The sequence below is a fragment of the Mustela lutreola genome, chromosome 2, assembly GCF_030435805.1.
Source record: "Mustela lutreola isolate mMusLut2 chromosome 2, mMusLut2.pri, whole genome shotgun sequence".
Classification (NCBI taxonomy): Eukaryota; Metazoa; Chordata; class Mammalia; order Carnivora; family Mustelidae; genus Mustela; species Mustela lutreola.
Genome location: NC_081291.1, coordinates 144,522,389 through 144,543,318, shown reverse-complemented (window position 1 = coordinate 144,543,318; position 20,930 = coordinate 144,522,389). Strand labels below are relative to the sequence as shown.

The following is a 20,930-nucleotide window of genomic DNA, read 5'->3' as shown; positions in this document are numbered from 1 at the left end:
TTGGAAGGAATATTTATGATCAAGAATTTATGAGACTTTCCGTGTTTTCCTGGATTGTAATTGCTAACATTTTATTTAGGATACTTACATGAGTATTTATAAGTGGTGCTGGACTGAAATTTTATTCTTTTTTGTTCTCATTGAATAATATGGCCTTTATTTAAAAAATATTTTATTTATTTATTTGACAGAGAGAGAGATCACAAGTAGGCAGAGCTGCAGGCAGAGAGGGGGAGGGAAGCAGGCTCCCCGCTGAGCAGAGAGCCCGATGTGGGGCTCGATCCCAGGACCTTGAGATCATGACCCGAGCCAAAGGCAGAGGCTTACTTAACCTGCTGAGCCACCTGGTGCCCTGAAAAACACTGTTTTTGAGTTTTGTTGAATGCATATAAAACATTCTGGAGATTGTTTTCTTTCCTTATGCTCTGGAACAGTTTATATCGCCTAGAAGTTATCTGTGGCTAGGAAAGTTATTCTATAACTTCCTCCTTTCCTTTTGTTTCTTGACTCAAGTCTCATATCATATATTCCTAGGAATTTATGTGTTTAGAGCAACGTTTCTAACTTATTATAATGTTGGGTATAGGGTATATTTTCATTTGTTAATATCTTTTCCAATATGCTATGACTTTTTTTTATTTTTATCTTGGGTCATAATTTACATATTTTTAGCATTTCTAATAAGCTGCTCTTGGATTTATCATTTTATTCATTTTTAGTCCTCCTTTTTGGTATGGTTACTTCTGTATAGTGTTTTTCTTGTATCTATTTTGTTGACGATTTTCTATTTTGGGGGTTGAGTACTAATTTATTTATTTTTTTTCTTATTTAATAATGAAAAAGTTTAAGATTATGGGTTTTCCCAAGCACATCTTTGGATTCATTATATCTATTATATAGATTTTCAACAAGGTTTTTCTTTTTACATTGTGGTTTTGTACTCTTTTTTGACTCAAGAATTATTTAGAAAATACTTTCTAAATTTCCAAGTGTTTGAGTGCTCATTTTAATTTCTTAGTTTATTTTTAATTTTATTGTGCTACAATAAAATTGGTCTCTACTGAAGCTATATGTTAGAATTTGTTAACATTTCCTTTCCTGACTAACGTATAATTTATGTATGTGTCTCACAAGCCTTTGAAAAGAAGATATATTCTCTTTTGAAATGGTATAAAGTTAAATACATATTTATATTACTCAGAACCTGTTTTTTTATATGTTTACTTTTTCTTTTTTGATAGTTAAAAATTGAAGTGTTTTAAAATTCTTTTGGTGTGTATCTCTCTTTCTCATTATTTTTTATGTTCTTATTTTTTATTTTATACCCCCCAATTAGATTTTCTTCCATTCTCCTCTTTACCCAGTTACTCAAACCAAAGATTAAAAGAGTTTCCTCATCTAATTCAATTGTAAATCTTACTAAGGCTACCTCCATACAAATTTCAAATCTACCACTTCCCACTGTCTTTGCTAACACTCTTTTAGTCCTAGACAGTTATCTTTTGCATGGATTACTAATATCAGCCCTCAAGTAATCTTCTGAGTCCATTATTAGATCTAACATGAAAGTCCGAATGAACTTCCTGTTCCTCTGCTTAAAACCTCCTAACAGTTTTCCATCCAAACTTCACTTAGAGTAAATCCACATTTTTGATTCTGCTCACAAAGAATATATATTTGACCTGACCTATCCTAGCACCTTCTATCCACAATGGCCTTCCGTCTTGTCCTCAGACAAGACAAATTCACTCACATGTTAGAGTGTGTATATTAACTATTCCACTTTCCAGAATGTTCCTTGTCCTCTTTTGCGCATGGCAGTTTTCTTCTTGTTACTCAGATCTTAGCTGAAATTAGCAATGTCTCAGAAATCTCTGATCTGATGGATGCTTATTATTTTATTACCCCATTTTACTTCTCTCTACAACACTCAATGTTGATCATTTTATCTGGGGGTGTTTATTTATTAATATCTTTCTGCATTCCATTAGAAACTTTTTGAGAGCAGCTTTTTGACTCTCTTTTTAATTGCCCAGTAACAGAAACGTATTGGCACGTGGTAGATAGTCAACATTTGTGGAATAGATGAAAGAATTAATTCCTTTTTTTAAAAAAGATTTTATTTATTTATTTGAGAGAGAGAGAGGGAAAAAAAGGGAAAGAGAGAGAGAAAAAAAGTGGTAGAGGAAGAGGGAGAAACAGAGACCCCCACGTGCAGCTCAATCCCTGGACCCTGGGATCATGACCTGAGCCAAAGGCAGAAGCTTAACCAGCTGAGCCATCCAGGAACTCTGAAAGAACTAATTCTGTGCAAAAAACATAAGACAAATATATTTTTGTAAGATTACACTGATAATAAAAATAACTCTGTCCATTTTAATGCCTTTTGTCTTGAATTCAAGTTTGTCTGAATTTAGCATGAGGACATCTTCTTCTGTACCAAATGAAATAACAGGAATGGGGACTGATCTCTCACACTGTTCAAATAGAAAGCCATAAAAAATATGCGAAGCAGTATTTTTCAGACACTGAACAACAAACAACCCAGCATAGTGATTTGTAAGAGAAGGAAAATAAGTGAGTTTAGACCTATGAGTGCTCCAGCTTATAGCAAGTTTCTGGACAGTACCAGAAAAAAGACAAAGCTAGAGCCCAGCAGTCTTGTGGAGATGAGGAAACAGAGTTTGCAGTTTATAAAAGCGAATTTTCATGGCAGACAGTCAGGATGGAGAAAGATGCACAGAAAGAGTCTGGGAGATTTGTTGAAGGGTCGCCTCAACTTTTTGGCTCAGTGTTGATATGCACCTGGGTATAAGAAAACAGCCCAAGACTTCGGAAAGAACAACAGGAAAGGAATGAGCAGAGCAATCTCCAGAGCTCAAACAGGGCCAAATATAGTTTGTGCTCCCACCAGCCAAGCAGAAAGGCTCCTAATACACACAGCATTTGTCAGTCCTCATGAAATCTTTGCCTCAGTGGTGGGGCCAAGTAAGTCCTAGACTAGAGGCTGTCCAGGACCTGCTCTGGAAAACCTTAAACGCAAGATATGAAAGTATCCATGGTTTCCAAGTAATTTACTGAGCCCCAGAAAAAAGTCCCCACCCCAAAAATGAGAGATTCAGCACAAGAGACAGAAAGGAAGCAATATCCAGTATCCAGTCAAAATTTAACATGCATGCAAAAAGGTAAGAAAGAAAATAAGCTCTGTAATTAGGAGGGGGAAAGTCACTAGAACAGACCCCAAAATGAGATGGATAATAGAATTAAATAAGAGCATTGAAACATTTGTTTTTAAAATTTCTGTGTGTTCAAGAAGGTAGAGGAAACCATGAACATGAAAGGAATGAAGGATGTAAAAAATATGCAAATCAAAATTCTAGAAATGAAAAATGACACTGTAATTCTAGATTAGATGATGCTACAGAAGAAAGATGGGAGAACTTGCAGTCAAGGTGATAGAAACTACCAAAAGGAAATGGAGAGAAAAAAGACAACAAAAGTTAGAGCTCCAGTGAACTGTGTTACACAGCCTAACACATACATATTTTTAGTCCTCAAGAAAATGGGGGAACAGAATAAAATATTTGATGAAATAATGGTCAAATTCAATGAAAAGCACAAACCCAAGATTCAAGAAGCTCGGTGGACCCCAGGAAGGAGAAACATGAAGAAAACTAGGTCAATGTACATCATAAACAAGTTGTTGAATTTAGCTTTCTTCCTACTAGTTTCTTGTTTAATATTCTTTGGATGATTTTTTTATTTTCAAACTTTCTGAAACAAGTGGATTGCACATCACTTTTACTTCTTTGAATAAGAATCATTATCTCTTAAAAGACTATTCTATTTGTAATTATTACTAAACAGTCATATTTGTTTTTCCAAGCTCCATCTTATTTTTGTTTCTTTTGTTTTCTATAGTTTGCTATATAATCTGTGTTTTGTTTTCCTGTACCCCTGTGACTGTGTCATTGACATCTTCAACCCCTATCCCAAATCCACTCTAGTCATCTGCAAGATGACAGACTCCAACATTTTCCACTAGCGGTTGCCTTTACAAATTTAAGTACATCTCTCCACTTATAAACTTGAGAGTAATGATACATTTATTGGTTTCTACCATGAAAGATAAAGAAATTAAAGCAAGTTTATTACCTTGCACTTACCAGTAGTCATTAGTTTAGTTCCTTAGCTTGTCCATTTGTGAATTCCTTATTTTAATGCATGTTGTGTGTGTGTGGTCCAAACAAATTTTTTTTTAGACCAGAAACATGTGGACTTCTTGAGTTATTATTTGAGCCTATTTTCCTAAGCTTTGACCTATGAGAAACTTGGTTAAATATTTAAGTCTTGGTTCACAATTTTATATTCAATACTTGTTAATAACACTATTCTGTTGCTTTCTTATATTTAAAATTGTTTGTGAGAAGTCTGATTATTTATTTACCTGCATAATAAATAGTCTTTTTAAGTAATGAAGATCAATAATTCACCAGGATAACCTCTCCCTCTTTTTCTAACTCCATTTTTGTCTCTGTCTCTGCCTCATCTCTTTCTCTCTCTCTCTCTCTTTCATGGGCAATGAGACTTTATGAGTTATAGGTTCATGCCCTTTCATTAAAATATTTTAATTTTAATATTTCTTTAAATATTTTGTTCTGTTTTCTAGAAAATCACCTATCCATATATTGGACTCTAGTATCTTTTTAAAGTTTTTTTTTAAGATTGATTTATTTACTTTAGAGAGACAGAGTGAGCAGCGGGAGGGATGCAGGGAGAGGGAAAGAAGCAGACTCCCCACTGAGCAGGGATCCTGACATGGGTCTTGATCTCACGACCCTGAAATCATGACCCAAGCAGGTATCAAGAGTCATACGCTTAACTGACTGAACAATCCAGGCACTCTAGTATCTATTTTCTAATTCTCATGAAAAAGTTTTTCCTTGGAACTTTAAAAATTAAGTTCTCTGTGGCGCCTGGGTGGCTCAGTGGGTTAAAGCCTGTGCCTTTGGCTCAGGTCATGATCCCAGGGTCCTGAGATCGAGCCCTGCATCGGGCTCTCTGCTCAGCAGGGAGCCTGCTTCCTCCTCTCTCTCTGCCTGCCTCTCTGACTACTTGTGATCTCTCTGTCTCTGTCAAGTAAATAAATAAAATCTTTTAAAAAAAATAAAAAAATAAAATTAAGTTCTCAGGTTTATTACTGATTCTATTTTTAGATTGCTAATATGTGTTCTGGTTCAAAATTTATTCACATATTTTGTGACAATGATTTTCTGCATTCTTAGTACTGTTATTTTTGGTTAATATATCAATTAATCATTTTATATCAACATTTTTTATAGTTTGTATCAAAAATTTTCACATTTTCTTTCTTTTTTTTAAAGAGGTAGGGGAGGGGCCAAGGAAGAAGGAGAGGGAATCCTCAGCAGGCTCCACACCCGGTGTGTGGGGCTCAATCCCATGACCCTGAGACCAACACCGGAGCTGAAATCAAGAGTCAGATGCTTAACTGACTGAGCCACCCAGGCTCCCCTTTAATTTTCTTGATAATACAGAACTGTTATTGTCTAAAAAGGTCTCTCATCTTACGGAATACTATATTGATATAGGCACTTTTTTTTTTTCTGTAACAAATTTTCTGTCATACTTTCAGTCTCTCTGCTCTCAGCAGTAACAGTACGAGGCACCATTATTCGTACGGCTGCACTACTCTGCTTACCAGTGCCATGACCATTGCCAAGTCTATGCCTTCCAGCACCACCCCCAGAAGTTCATCGTTTCTCATCTCATTATTATTCTTTTCTAGGCTCTGTATCACTCAAAATACTATGAGGATACTAAACTCAATTCAGAAGACTGAAGAAATTTTCATGTAACTAGACCTTACAGAGACCAACAACACTGGGCAAATCTTACCACATCATAGGCCTGACAGGTAAGAGGAGAAAATTGTGTTATTAGAGATCCCACTGGGGGACCAAAGGGAGAATATGCAGCAGAGTCACGTGCTGAACACCTTAAATATAATCCCCACAGTGAGATAGGTATTACTCTTGATTGAATTTTATCTATAAGGATACAAAACTTTACATAACTTGTCCAGAGACGCAAAGCTAAAAAGTTCTCAATCTCAGCTTCCTAGCCATCTCTGACTTCCAGACTCCTACCTTCTGCAATAGTAATTTTTCTCAAATTCTTATTGAGCTCCTTCTACAGCAGATACTGCTAGAGGTATTGACCAAGAATAATGAGCAAACCAACGTGATGCTTTCTTTTCTTTTTCTTTTTTTCTATTTATTTGACAGAGAGAAATCAGAAGTAGGCAGAGTAAGAGGGGGAAGCAGGCTCCCCGCTGAGCAGAGAGCCCAATGTGGGACTCGATCTGGGGACCCTGAGATCATAACCTGAGCCAAAGGCAGAGGCTTAACCCACTGAGCCACTCAAGTGCTCCGTAATGCTCTCTTTCATACGACTTCCTTACCTTTGACTGGCCAGATCTATACATTCTGCTCTTTTCCCTAAAACAGTGTGGGAGACATCTCCTTGATTCCCTTCAGACCTTCCTCTTCACGGACAACATGGAAGTGTGAGTGTTATTGGCATGTGCTCATTCATCTTCCTGAGGACCAAAGGGAGTTAGGGACTTAGTCAGAAGATATTTCTCCTGCTGTTTCTCTCCAAATTGTTGGAACTCAGGCTCATATCCAATAAGCCTGGTTGAGGGCCCAACTGGTACCATAACAGCACTTACAGTGTTTCTGGGAAATGTTTGTTCTCCTGCTTCCGTGTGTTCACCCCTGGATGAAAAGTCAACCAAACTGACACTCCATGCTTCTGATCTTAGGTCCTTGAGTATTTGGTCATTTGTTGTCTGAAGTTTGCTTTGCAACAGACCTGCTTCTAAATCTTAGTCCATCCAAGTAAGAAGCCACTTAGCTTAGAGCTTTTTCTTCAATTCTGGCTGAGGTGCAGTTGAAGAATTGGCTCAAGACAAACTAATTCTGTTCTTTTCCATGGTTTGTTCATGCGTATAGCCCATGCCTCTCTAGCTGGTGCATATTATTGGGTGCTTTCATATTTGTTTGCTTATTTCTGTTACACCTTAACTTCTGCAACACTTGCAGAAATGGCACTTGTTGCACTGTGTTGTGAAACTATACATTAGATTGAACTTGTGTCTTGATAATAATTGTCAGGATTGTAGTATGAGGTTAAGACCAATACAGATCATTTTTGTTGCTTTTTTTTTTTTTAAGTTCTTTTGGTTAGCTTTACTGCTTTGAGGGAGGAGAACTCTTGTAAATGTGCCCCTTGCCTACAAATTTCCCATACATATTTGAAAAAAATACATGTTTCAGAGAGAATTTGACTATAGCAAATAAAAGAAGAACAAGATCAAGTTCCCCTAATAGGTAACTAAATGAAGAAGAAAATAAGGAAGTTAGGTAAAAGAGTTATTTTAAAGTGAGTGTGTTCATATGGAATACTATGCAGCCATCAAAAGAATCTTGCCATTTATGCTATGTGAAAGAAGTCAATCAGAAAAAGACAATTATCATATTATCTCTCTGATATGAGGAATTTGAGAGGCAAGGCATGAGGGGAGGTTGGGGGTTAGGGAAGGAAAAAGTGAAACAAGATGGGATCGGGAGGGAGACAAAACATAGGAGACCCTTAATCTCACAAAACAAACTGAGGGTTGCTGGGGGAAGCGGGGGTAGGGATGGGGTGGGGTTATGGACATTGGGAAGGGTATGTGCTATGGTGAGTGCTATGAAGTGTGTAAACCTGGCGATTCACAGACCTGTACCCCTGGGGCTAATAATACATCCTATGTTAATAAAAATAATTTTAAAAAATAAAAATAAAAAAAGTGAGTTCGTTCAGATTTTCTGTTCTTAAATTTGAAGTGAAAATAGGATGTTAAAACAGAAATTTCTTGTATAGAGCTGCAAACACCCTTGGACTCAAACTCCCATGGCGGCTTCAGTAAGAAATGGGATAAATAGAGCACATCGAAGGAGGAGTAGAAACCTCGGGAGACAGTTACAGAGGAGGAAGAGGAGCTGGATTTAGAGGGGACAGAAAGAGAACTGATGGAGTGTGGCACAATAGTGTTTCCTTTTACGTGTTTTTTTATTGGGTTTACTATCAAGAAATCCTTTATCTCGGGTTACAGATTTTTCCTGCCATCACTGATGTTTCTTCATTCTTTACTCTGTGTGTGCTTTATCTTCCCCAATTAATTTAGACACATTTCCATTATTAAGATTACATATAGATAAGGTAGCAATTCCAACTGGATATCGTTATCAGAGCACACCTAAGTATTATGCGATAAAACCTCCATCATGCAATGAATGTTAACAAATCATTTTCATAGGAACTGTCCTTTTATTATAGGCAAATTTATGCTCAGTGATTAGCCCAGGCATCTGAGTCCTAAATTAAATGGCATTTTCATACTATTTTTTATCTGATGCTGAGATAGCTTTCATGCTGTTAATTCTCCTCCAGTAGCAATAGTTACAGCCAAGGTCTCCTGGTCACAGAAGTACTCCCCTACTATCAGACCTCTATTCATTTATTCCACATACCTTAATTAAGCCTCTATAACATCATTTGCTATGTGCTAAAAAACATTCAAAAATAATATCCAAGAGTCTCTGTCTTCAAGGAGATCACTGTTCAGGGATCATTTTTAATCATTAGAGTCAATTTTTAAATTGCTTTCTTTTTATTAAAGCCTTTTGGTACCTCTGGTACCTATGTACCAATGTAGAAATAATCATCCTTTTCAAATGAAAAAATCTAACTGATTTATTCAAAGGGGAAAAGAAACATGCATTGAGGAATAAAAGAATTACCTTTCAAATTGAATGTTTGTCTCAGAAGCAGTATCTGGCTGAATGGAGTCATCTTTGAAGAATATTGGCCTTGGGTCAGTATGCTCTTCAATGGTTGAGAATCATTTTCAAAAATTATAATTACTATTAAGTGAGTCAATAATATAGACCCTCCTTTTGTCTAGCATGGTGCTAGATAAGAAGGAATTTCAAAGTAATTATGACATAAACTGAGAACCGGAAGTAACAGATGAAATAAGTTGAAATACGCAACACAGTACTCGGTAGTTTACAAAGCATAACCATGAACACTACCTTATTTGATTATATACTCTTCTCTCTTTTGAACTGGCATAAATACAATAGAGCAGACAATCAGTATTGATATAGTGGGACAGATTAAAATATTACAGAGGACACGGAAGGGAGAAACCAATGTGGACTGGAGTAATAGGCAATGTACTGTTCTTTATTTACTTTACCATTTAAAATCCATTTTCAGATGCTTCAGTATTCATTCTTTAACTCAGCTGTAGTATAGGCTTGAATGAACAATTAAGAGGGGAGAAGACATTATTAAGGGCAGGTAGTTAGGAAACAAAAATTCCTGTTAAAATCGTCATTGAAAGGAATACAAAGGAGAGGTGATTATGTGACCTTTCTTTCACAGCCACTCCCTCATTTTTGCTAAACCCACTGCCTGGATTCCTTTGTGCACTGAACATGTTGTAGGCCAAGTATAATTTCTCATGGATGTTGTTCTCTGGTCGTAACTCCTGCCAGAAATTTGGGGAAATGTTGTTCAGATCAACCTGGACAACAACTGTGTGTTCTGTGCACATGTTTAACTAAACCAGTGATCAGAAATGACACTTTGCTGCAAAATGGCAAAGTTGGATAGGATGAGTGAACATTCCCTGGGTTTCTTTAATCCTCTTTGGGCCTAACTAACTAAATACACATGCATACCCAGCTGAAGGGTTTTAAATGCCTTTTACATGCTTTGTGTTTTTGAAATTTTCCCAAGGCAGCTTGAACAAACCGTTGCTTTTTTTTTTTTTTTTTTTTTTTGCATTTTAATGGTGATGGGGATAGGTACTAAAACACCGAGTGCCAGTGCTCATAATGGGACCCCCCCAAATCTCCCTTTATCCTTCTCCTAGTTCTACCTCTCTGTGTTACATCATGGGCCTCACGTGTGCAGGTCACTGGTGAAGGTCAGAAGAGATCGCCATGGGGAAATCAGAGAAAGATAAAGGGAATCTTACCATTTCTCAGTTCTTGTGTATAGAAACACTTTCTACTTCTTCAGTCAAGGGGGCATATGGGTCAGTCTCTGCCCTCTTATTTGAACTTGATCCTGACAAGTGATTTAGACAAGACAGAAAGTGGAGTTTATTTGAACAGATGTATGTCTTTTTTTACATGCCCACACACAATACCGGTACCTTTAAACCTTAAAGTTAGCATATAAACTGAGCACAGTAGTGTCTTATGGCACTCTACTTGCAAAACACAGAACCAACATAAAGTAGCCAGCGAATAAATACAAGATTGTGTGGGAATTAACTGCTAAATTGTGAAATAAAAGCAATAAATAACCCATAATTTTATATTTATTTTCTCTCCTATGTAAATAATACTTTTTAAAAAACATTTTTATTGGAATAACTATTCTACTCTCAGATTTATCACTGTCTTCCAGAATGAAAACCATCCAAATTTCAACATACAGGATTCAGCTGCAACAGCTGTACCACTAAAAAAAATAGTAAATACAAACCTAAGATGAACATACTTGGCTGAAGAGCATTTTTCTTCATTATTGGCTTTTGGCTGTTGTAATTTTGTCTGAATTTGATTTGGACAACTGACATTCAACATCTCAAAGTTTCTAACCCCTTCTCAGAGTCTCTGATTGAAAATAGAAAAAGTAAGAGGTAAATCAAAGTCAGTAACATAGTAAAAACCAAGCAATTCTTAAGGGAAAATGAGAATTTTTATAAACCAAGAGAAGGCAAAAGGCGGGAAGGCATAGGGAAACCAACAATACAAACTTGAAGTGGAAGAAAAAATAATAAAATGTATCATGTTGTTGCAAAAATAAAATAAAATAATTGTCATAAGGAAGTCAAAAGGAAAAAGAGAAATTCTAGAAAAAGATATTGTATGTGGTCCAGACAGTTGCACAGGAGACAGAAGACATGGGTTTCAGCCTCACCCACTGCTAACTGGTTCTGTAACTTTTGGCAGGATATTGCCTCTTCCTGGGTTTCACTTCCAACTCTGTAAAGTCACTTTGCCTCAGAAGTATAAGATCACTTCAGTATCTCAGATTCCTTGAGAGAAGACATTTTTGCCTCTCTTTGTTTCTTCTTTTACTATTGGTTACCACCAAAAGCTTAAAAATAATGAACTTGCTAATTAGACTGACTGAAATAGCAAAGTACTAACTTAATACTGCCTATTTTGACACATGAAAAGATGTTCAACATCACTCATCATCAGGGAAATGCAAATCAAAACTAAAATGAGGCATCACCTCACAACTGTCAGAATGGCTAAAATCAAAAATACAAGAAACAGTTAGTGTTGGTGAGGATGTGGAGAAAAAGGAATCCTCATGAACTGTTGTGGGAATGCAAACTGGTGCATCTACTATGGAAAACAGTATGGTGTTCCCTCAAAAAATTAAAAAAGAATTACCGTATGATCCAGTAATTTCACTACTGGTATTTACCCAAAGGATACAAAAATACTAATTCAGAAAGATACAAGTACCCCTATGTTTATTGCAGCATTATTCACAATAGCCAAAGCATGGAAGCAATCCCAGTGTCCCATTGATAGATGAATAGATAAAGAAGTGGTATTTATACACAACGGAATATTACTCAGCCATAAAAATACCAAAATCTTGCCATTTGCAGCAACATGGTTGGATAGAGAAGGTATAACGCTAAGTGAAATCAGTCAGAAAGACAAAAACCATATGATTTCATTTATGTGTGGAATTTAAGAAGTAAAACACATGAACAAGAGGAAAAGAGACAAATAAAAAAACCAGACTCTTAACTACAGTGGACAAACTGGTGGTTACCAGAGGGCAGATGGGTGGGAAAATTGGTGAAATAGTTGAATGGGATTAATTGTATACTTATCATTATGAGCACTGAAAAATAAATATAATTATTGAATCACGGTATTATATACCTAAAACTAGTATACAACTGTATGTTAGCTATACTAGAAATTAGGAAACTCAAAATTTAAAAAAATACTGTTTTCAGGGTTAAAATAGTTAACAAATAGGGTGAGTAAATGAGTCCTTGTTTCTCTAGGTCTGATTTCTTTTGACTATTCACAACCTCCCTAAGTGTCTATGGGGTACCAAGAAAGTCTTATTGACATGGTATCCCAAAAATCCTAAATATTTTTTTAATGTTCTGTGTCTAAATTGAAGGCAAGAAAAGAGAGGGAGATTAATTTGTCTGTGGTGACTGAAGATCAAATACAGACTAAGAGCTTTGCTTATATTAAGACAAAAGACATTTTCAGAGTATGTCTATGCCTTGTAAATGTATTGCTTCTACTTTGCTTTTAATTATTTCATCTAGTGTTTCCATTTTGATTATAATTCATGACCAAAATGAGAAAATCCCTACTTAGAGTGCCTGTTACATGATAAGTGTTCAATAATTATTAGCTTATTATTATTACTTGAAAGTGTGTTTGTATTTCACAGCTTTTATTTTTCAAGTGAAAAGATAATTTAGTAAAGGCACATTCATGCATTAGTAGTAAAAGCAGAAACCATTAAAATAATAATGAAACAAGATTAGGAAAAGGAAGGAGACATGGTTATATAAATTTTTTTTTAATTTTCTTCCAAATATTTAAATTCTAGTTTATAAATTATTCTTAAAAGGAATTTTTCCATGATTTGTTCTACTCCCCACTCTGTCAATAATTAATGTCTACACACACACACACACACACACACACACACTCCCTTTAGAAATTCATGTCTACAGCAAGAAGGAATAATTTTAGAAATTCATGAATTAGAGTTTGATCTATCACAAAAGGAAATCTTTTTGAGACCACATTCTCTATCAGCATATGTAAAAAAAGGTTTTTTTAATGTTTTTGGTTGGAGGATCATTTTGCACCCCCATTATAGTCAGAAGAAAATGGCAGGGCTTCTTTGTGAACAAAAAGCAGGCATCTGACAAGATCTAGCTTTAAAAATAATAACAGAATACATAAAGCCCCTTCAATGTATAGAAGTTTCTTCCATCACGAGGGAGGAGTTGGTAGAGTGAGAATCACAACTTGGGAGAAAAATCTTGCTCTGACTGGAAAAAGAAGATCATGACAAGTTAGGATGACTGAGAAAAATTAAGTGTCCTGATCTTTATTCATGAATTTGGGTGACAAAAAAATCAAGATGTGGAACCACTGGGGCAGGAAAACATGATTCAAAATCATCCCTTAAATTAATAGATAGAATTAAAAAAGCCACTTCTGCTTTTAAAAGAGTTCCAAAAACGATTGAATAGCTAGAGCCTTTCAGAGACAGGAGCACTGAGAAGGCATTCAGCATTATCTCCCTGATGCGTCTAGTTTAGAGAAAGAGAGGCTATTAAACACAAAAGTACTTAAAATATTAATACACCAAACTTCCAGGCAACTATAAACACATCAAGTGCTAATGCTTTGCAGTACTAAAAGCAAATACATGAAAGAAAGATGGAGATCAATATTACAGAAGAATGTGGGAGCCCAAAGAAGGACTCATCAATGTTTTGACACAGTTGAGTGTAGTTTTGAGGAAAGAGCCACATAATACTCTTCTTGATAGTTCTTTAAAAATTACTATGAAGTTCATTCATTTGGTTCATAGCTGAGAGTCTTGTATATGTCAGGCACTGTATTAGGTATAAGGAAAATGTCAATGACTTGAAGTTTCCTACCCAAATGGAGTTCAAATTTTTTGACTTAAAAAATAAATCAAACAGAAATTAATCATTAAAGTACTGAGATATGGGGGTTACACACATCCAAGGTTGGTATAGAGTGCAGCGGAAACCCAGGCAGGAACCCCCACACTGTGTGGGAAGGGTGGAGAAGACCTCTCAAGTGGGCCAAATCTGAGATGGGCCTTGAAAGATGAGAAGTTTTCTAGGCAGAGAAAAGGGAAGAGAGAGGATATTCCAGACAGAAGAAACAGTGTGAACAAAATGGACAACAATAAAAGGGCAGAGACGGTTCGGGGGAGGGTGAAGGACCCATCAGGAGCACTGTGAGGAAACCCCTGCCTTGCGGTGGGGCTGCTTGCTCAGGTAGAATTGCGGGCACAGTATGGATACAGAAGAAAAAAAGGTTTTCCAGAACTAGGTGAGCAGAGCAAAATCAATAAAGTGAAAGCAATTCCTGCACTATATGAAATAGTCACTGAACCTAGATCCAGATTGATTTAAAACTGCCTGAAACAAGAAATTATCTTATAGTAAACACTAAGGATTGATGAAAATATAGATGCTTAGTCCAGAGAAATAAATGTGGTAATAAACATTGAAAAGGATCCAAATTAGTGATGTGCAATTTGTTTTCCTTTGCCCAATACTATTCAAATAGGTACACTGTGTAGATTATCACGTTCTCCCCATCCTCCACGACATGTATGTGTGCACATGTACACACCCAGAAGGGATAATGCAGAACTACTTGGGACCCACTGAAAGACATCAAGGTAACTATTCAGCTGGTAAAACTTACATGATGTCTCTCGTTTCTATTTCCAAAGGAAAAACATTGCACCACACTCACAAACTACATGTGTTTCCTCCATCAGTAAATACATGGCATATGTCAAAATAAACTGGCCAAGAAAGTGTAAATAAATGATTCAGTACAATCCCATTACCAGTACTGGAAAAAACAGAATATAAAATGCAGAGTACAACTCCTACAAACTGTGAGTCAGGAACACCATGTTTTCACATAATGGGTGGTACATGCTGTAATGAGAAACGGGGGGGGGGGGGTGGAGGAAAAGCTGTATTGTCGCTGGGTGGCTCGGTACCCTGTGGACACAGACTCCCTGTAACAGAATGTGATGTCTTGCTTTGGGATCTGTCTCCTCCACATGGAATTTTAAAGTTCCTCAAAGGACAAAAACAGCTTAATATTCACTTTTTTACCTCAATACCCAACACAACTCAGACAGCAAACCAATCCATTAGTTGACTGAGTCAACTTATAGAAGCAATAGGAGAGTCAAGAACTGTGATGAATAAGGTCCGAGGAGCAAAGCGTCGCTGTTCACTGTGTCTGAGAAATGATTAAATGGCTCTGAACAAGGGAGGCACTGCGGTCATCCATGGGAAACTCAGGCAAGAAAGAACAGAGGAGAGAACACAGAGGAAGTGTTGTCAGTTACAAGGGCAGGAGCTCTGCTGGGGAGGGGATGCTTCAGACATGGTAGACAAGAAAATACGATTCACTCCACTGACCAAGTTTCTAGGCAAGCATTACATTATATTCTGGATATATTTTTGTGACACTCTCAGTTATTTATTTATTTATTTTTAAACGCAGCTCCTCTGACTTTATTAGTCACGGGAGTTGTCATCATCCAACAGAGTGCCCGGCATATCATGGATATCACAAAAATTATTGAATAAATATGTTTCAGTCTTTCCTCTCAAACTGGCTATTATTAACCATAGTCTTCCATTAACTGTAGCTGGAAACTGGCCACACGTCATTCTTGACGGAGCTCAAGCCAGGGCAATAAAAACACTACCAGTTCTGTTAGTGACAACCACTGCCCACATTCTGATAGAGGCAAGACCCAGTTCTACATTTTTCATATGCATTAACTCGTTTGGTCCTCACTACTAGACCTATGGGTCACTATGGTTTTGTCCTCATTTTGCAGAAGATGAAACTGAGACATAGAGCAATAGGAGTGAGGGATATGTGAAGACAAAGCTAATGGTGGCTCCTCCCCCAGACTCTCACTGAGGAAGACCTGGCTGTTAATTACCATGTCATGGAGAGAATGGATTCATGATTAGTTAGAGGTCACCCGTCTATGAGGGATGACCAAGAGTGGAGGGTGAGGAACAAAGAGAGTGTGCCAGATGCAGGAACTGGTAATCCTCCTGGGATGTAGTGAGAAAAATCAAAAACAACGCTGGGTTTTTCTGGGTGCCTCAGTGGGTTAAGCCACTGCCTTCGGCTCAGGTCATGATCTCGGGGTCCTGGGATCGAGTCCTGCATCGGGCTCTCTGCTCAGCAGGGAGCCTGTTTCCTCTCTCTCTCTCTGCCTGCCTCTCCATCTACTTGTGATTTCTCTCTGTCAAATAAATAAATAAATAATCTTTAAAAAAAAAAAAAAAAAGAAAGACCTGATGTCCGAAAGACAGTATCAATTTAGGAAGGTCACAATTCTATATACAGAAGTCAGGCTTAACTACCCCCGCTTGATGGAGAAAGGGAAATTAACAGTATCTTGTCAAGCTGATAGCTCTTCAATTCTGGGATTTGGCATCACAGCCAAGGGAGTGCTGGATTGCATTGCCAACTCACAGGACAGAACTAGACTAAGCAAGGGCTTAGTGACACAAGGTAGACCTTTTTCAAGTCGTGCGTTTAATATCTTTTGGAGTTTGAGAGCTCCTGGCTACTCGGACTCAGACATTTACACAGTCAAATTTCAAATGCATCACTGAAATTCAGGTCAACTTTTCAAGTGGCGTATGAAATTACCCAGTTTGATTCAAACATCAACTCGCTACATGAAGACCTGCTCAAGTCAATGAATTCTTTTTGTATCTAGAAAAGAGCGAGAGTAATTAAGCATTACAGTTTTACTGATCTAATAAGTAACACATCTAGTAAATAAGTGAAGTTTGTGGCAGGGTCAGTGGACTCTTCCAGCCTGGTAATTAACCAAAATTTAATTTTCGAAGAAGGTGATGTTATAGGGAAAGATGAGGCTTTAACCTTCTAAGTTAATTGGGACCCATAAATCTTCAGAAGCTCTAAGCAGGGGTCTCTGTGCATATGGTTTTTTTTAGTGGAAAGAATATCCTTAGCTTTTGTTTAATTGAAGCAGTCGGAGACGTAGAAAAGATTAAGTAGTATAGGTATAAAGGCAATAAATTAGAATTAAGAAACTTTCCCATAATTTAATCTACTGAACTTTCCGCATTGAACCAAAGGAATGCCAAAAATCCTTTTCATCAGAGAGAGGTTAACCCATCATTACTACTCATGCTCTTTCCAGAAAACATACATTTGTATTCTAGTGGTTCACGTCATAATAACCAGATGAAAGCCTGGCTCTTGTCATCAGATCCCAAGGTTCAAATCCCAGACCCACTTCTTGCTGGCTATATAAACCGGGAGAAGTTACTTAACGTCTCTCTTGCTCCGAGCTCATCAGTGAAATAATTTTAAGTAACAATACACCTACCTTCTACTGCTGTTGAAAGGATTACATTGATTTACGTTTACAAAGCCCTTACCAAAGCATCTGACAGTTAAGAAATTTAAGCTATGTGGTTATGATTATATAGTTGTGAGGAAAGGTCATATTTAAAAAATTATTTCCCCCCATTTGCAAGTAGTTTTTTTTTGTTTTTTTATTTGTTTGTTTTTTCCAGAAATTCATGATGGCTTAGCTGTTAGTCTTGAAGGACCAGGTCTCCATCCTTTTGGTTATTTTGTTAGGTACCAGAATTCCATCAGTTAGAAGCTGATTTTTTTCTCCCCAATGATGACATTTTGCCAGTTTTTTGACAAATTTCCTCAAATATGAGTTGTAACTTAATTTTAAGTGAAACTTGAAACTTTTGGCATCTACACTCCCTTATACTTGGCAAATAAAACTTCCTATTCTTAAGACAAAAGGCCCGAGTTTTTTCTTTCCAGTTTTTACAAAACAACCCATGTGTAGGGGTTTTTTTGGTAATCCAAAAATAATTAAATTGTCCTTAAAGTATATATTTTTTTATCTCCTTTTTTTTAATTAGAGGAGAAACACTTAATTAGTTCTCTGGATTTATAAGGATCAGATGCGTGGAGAAAAAAATTAAAACATTTGACCAAAGTTGGTTCTTTCTGAAAGTGATTATGGTGTGTCTTCAGGATTTACTTACAGAGGAGGGTAAGAGCGTGTATTCATGTATTGGGTTTGTTCATTCCTTGGGAGTCCACAAGCGGTTTGCCTTAAAATTTTTGTTCACAGAGACACAGAAAAGAAGACATGTGAAAATGCAAAGATTAAAATAGAATACACACACACACACACACACACATACAAACACACACACACATAGAATATAGACCCACCCCTTCTAATTTCACTGTCATGATCAAAATCCAAGCCCTTTATCTTCCCTGGCCTCTCCTCCTACAGGAGCTTCCTACTCACTACTTCTTCTTTCTTCTGACATTTACAATGTTGCACCTGCCTTTACAGCATCACATCTTAGCCTATTGCTTAAATAAATGCCAGCTTTATAAGCCAATCTCTCCTCACATTCTGGAGTGAGCACGCCACTCCTCTTGCCTTCTCAATCTTACAGAAAACGCTCCCACTGCATTCCAGTCGTGTGGCTTGAATGAGAACCATCGTGCTCTCATGGATTCTGCCCTCCCCAGGGTCTTAAATCAGGTTGTACTTGTGTTGTCTACACTTCGCCACCAAAAGAGTGTCTGTTATATAGCCTAACTCCAATTAGAATAAAAACATTCTGTTCAAATTTCAGCTCTTACCCAGAAGGTGGCTCTGAGTGCCCCAGCTATGTATAAGTAGTTTGCTCAGGTGAAATACTTTATTTACATGTCTCTTGTGGCACTCTCCAGTTTCTTTCTAAGGTCTGTAATAACATTAGGATCTGTGCATAACTTCCTCCCTGCCGAAGCTCTTAGGAAAGTCTACAATAAATACCCAATAAATACTTGTTGAATAAGTGAATGACTGGGTGGATGAGGAAAATCATCTTTGCCAGGGACTGTCTGAGCCTTCTTGCTTTTCATCCAGATGTTTGGCATCCCAGAGACACTTCTGAAAAGGAAATAAATTGGTCATGAATGATGTTTTCTCTGAGCTTCCATTCAAATCATCGCGGACCAGTCACGTCCCCGCAATGTTCCAGGCTCATGTTTGTGCTTCCTCAACTCTCACAGCCAAACACCTGCAGTTAACCAACCACGCAGACCTGAGTATTTTTAACATGACGCAGATTGGTCTGGGAAGTTAACAACCTCTCAGTGTCCAGCTCAGTATTTTCAGAGACTTCTTTAAAAACACAGGAAAGCCAGAGATTTCTCTCCTTTCATTAAGCGACGCAGGTCGGCGGACCGTCTCTCTTCCACTGGAATCACAGCATGGACATCTCTATTGTGAATGCCCGGAAAGGGTCAGGAAGTTCTAGAAGTTTCTAGTTTCAAATGCTGTACATTCAGGCGTTTGACCTACTATTATGCCAGACAACTAGACTGAAAGAAAATGCGACTGAGCCTTTGCTTTCACAGTCCCCTTCTCAGACTCTTCTTCCATTTCAGTCAACAGACTTCAAGTGCAAAACACTGCTAAAATTCTCTTTCCCTCTGGAGCAGCAATAATACCAGCTTTGCCCCTACCTATCACTTTTAAACTAGGCTGTGTGGCTTTCAAGATCCAGGTCAAATTGTTCTGTGCTCAGGACACCAAAAATATTTCCTCTAATAACTTTATGTTTTAGGACACGCTAAGCCAGCTTTATACTCTCCAAAATTACCTCTGTAAAATCAATAATACATGACCAGATTTTTATCCTCTTTAACAAACACAATTTTATAAGGTTTATAGTTTGGTTTTTGTTTTGTTTTGTGTTCTGGGCTTGTTTTTTGTTTTTGTTTTTGTTTTTGCTTTCTTGGATTTTTTTTTCAACAACTTAATTTTTTAATTGAAATATAACTGAGATATGACATTGTGCAAGTTTAAGGTTTACATTGTGTTTTTTTTTTTTTCTGCAAGTAGAAAAGACAGTATTTCCTTTCAGATTTTGGATCTCTTAAGAAAACAATAGGAAGAGATTCATCATTTATATTGTGAATTATTATTGTGATCTGGGAAAAATATATATACATTTCTCTACTGAGCAGAACTCAAAGCCATATAACATACTGCTGATAAGAGGTTTGCATGTAAGTATAACCAATACCAAAATCTCACTTCAGGGGTGCTTGGGTGACTCAGTCATTAAGCGTCTGCCTTCCGCTCAGGTCATGATCCCAGGGTCCTGGGATAGAGCTTCACATGGGGCTCCCTACTCAGCGGGGAGCCTGCTTTCCCTCTGACCCTCTCCACTTCATGCACGCTCTCTCTCTCTCTCTCTCATTCTCAAATAAATAAATAGAGTTTTAAATTAAATAAAATAATATTTTCATTATTGAGTTTTTTCATGCCCACCTAAATTTTGCTCCAAGGCAAGTGACACTAATCCCAGCCCGGTCCTGTCCATTATTGTAACTAATCTAAGATTGATTAAAGTTTCAAAGCTTCTTTCCTATCTAGCCTGTTCACTGAACCAAGTCTTTCGTACCTTTCTTGGGCAACAGTCAGTTGATTAAAAAGTGAAACAATAGCTGGAAAAGGAATTTTAAAAATGAAGAGCAATTACGCAAAACAAAACAATAAAAAGGCAATGTATTACTATTTGAGAGTTAACTTTTTTCCCCTAACAGTTTTTCACTTGTGGCATTGAGAATTGTTTAAGCATGCTTTGATCAACATTTAAGAATTGGCTACTTAGTGCTTTACAACTCTTTCATATTTTGAGAGATACTTTTATAACAATTGTATTATTTAACAGCTGTGTGTTTTAGATCCCTACTATAGATTTAAAGGAAATAAAATTTTTGAAAGAAAAAGTATTGAATCCTTAAAAAACAAAAAGACAGTAATAGTTTTTTGTGACTTTTTATCACTGTACATGCAGAGTCCAGGAGTAATATGAGGTAAACCTAGTTAACCTCACTTCTAGACTGTTCCAAGTGAAAGAGACTGCCTCTGGAGTGACT

The 20,930-nt window shown here is 37.0% G+C and overlaps 1 long non-coding RNA gene across 1 annotated transcript; it reads right to left on the bottom strand.

The window, feature by feature from the left end:
* Positions 1-8,420: 8,420 nt before the first annotated feature.
* On the bottom strand, positions 8,421-18,543 carry LOC131825892 (uncharacterized). Its single transcript, XR_009351357.1, has 4 exons — positions 18,403-18,543; positions 10,630-10,760; positions 10,115-10,206; positions 8,421-9,388 (listed from the first exon to the last, which is right to left on the bottom strand). It is a non-coding gene; the product is annotated as an uncharacterized LOC131825892 (long non-coding RNA).
* Positions 18,544-20,930: the final 2,387 nt, after the last annotated feature.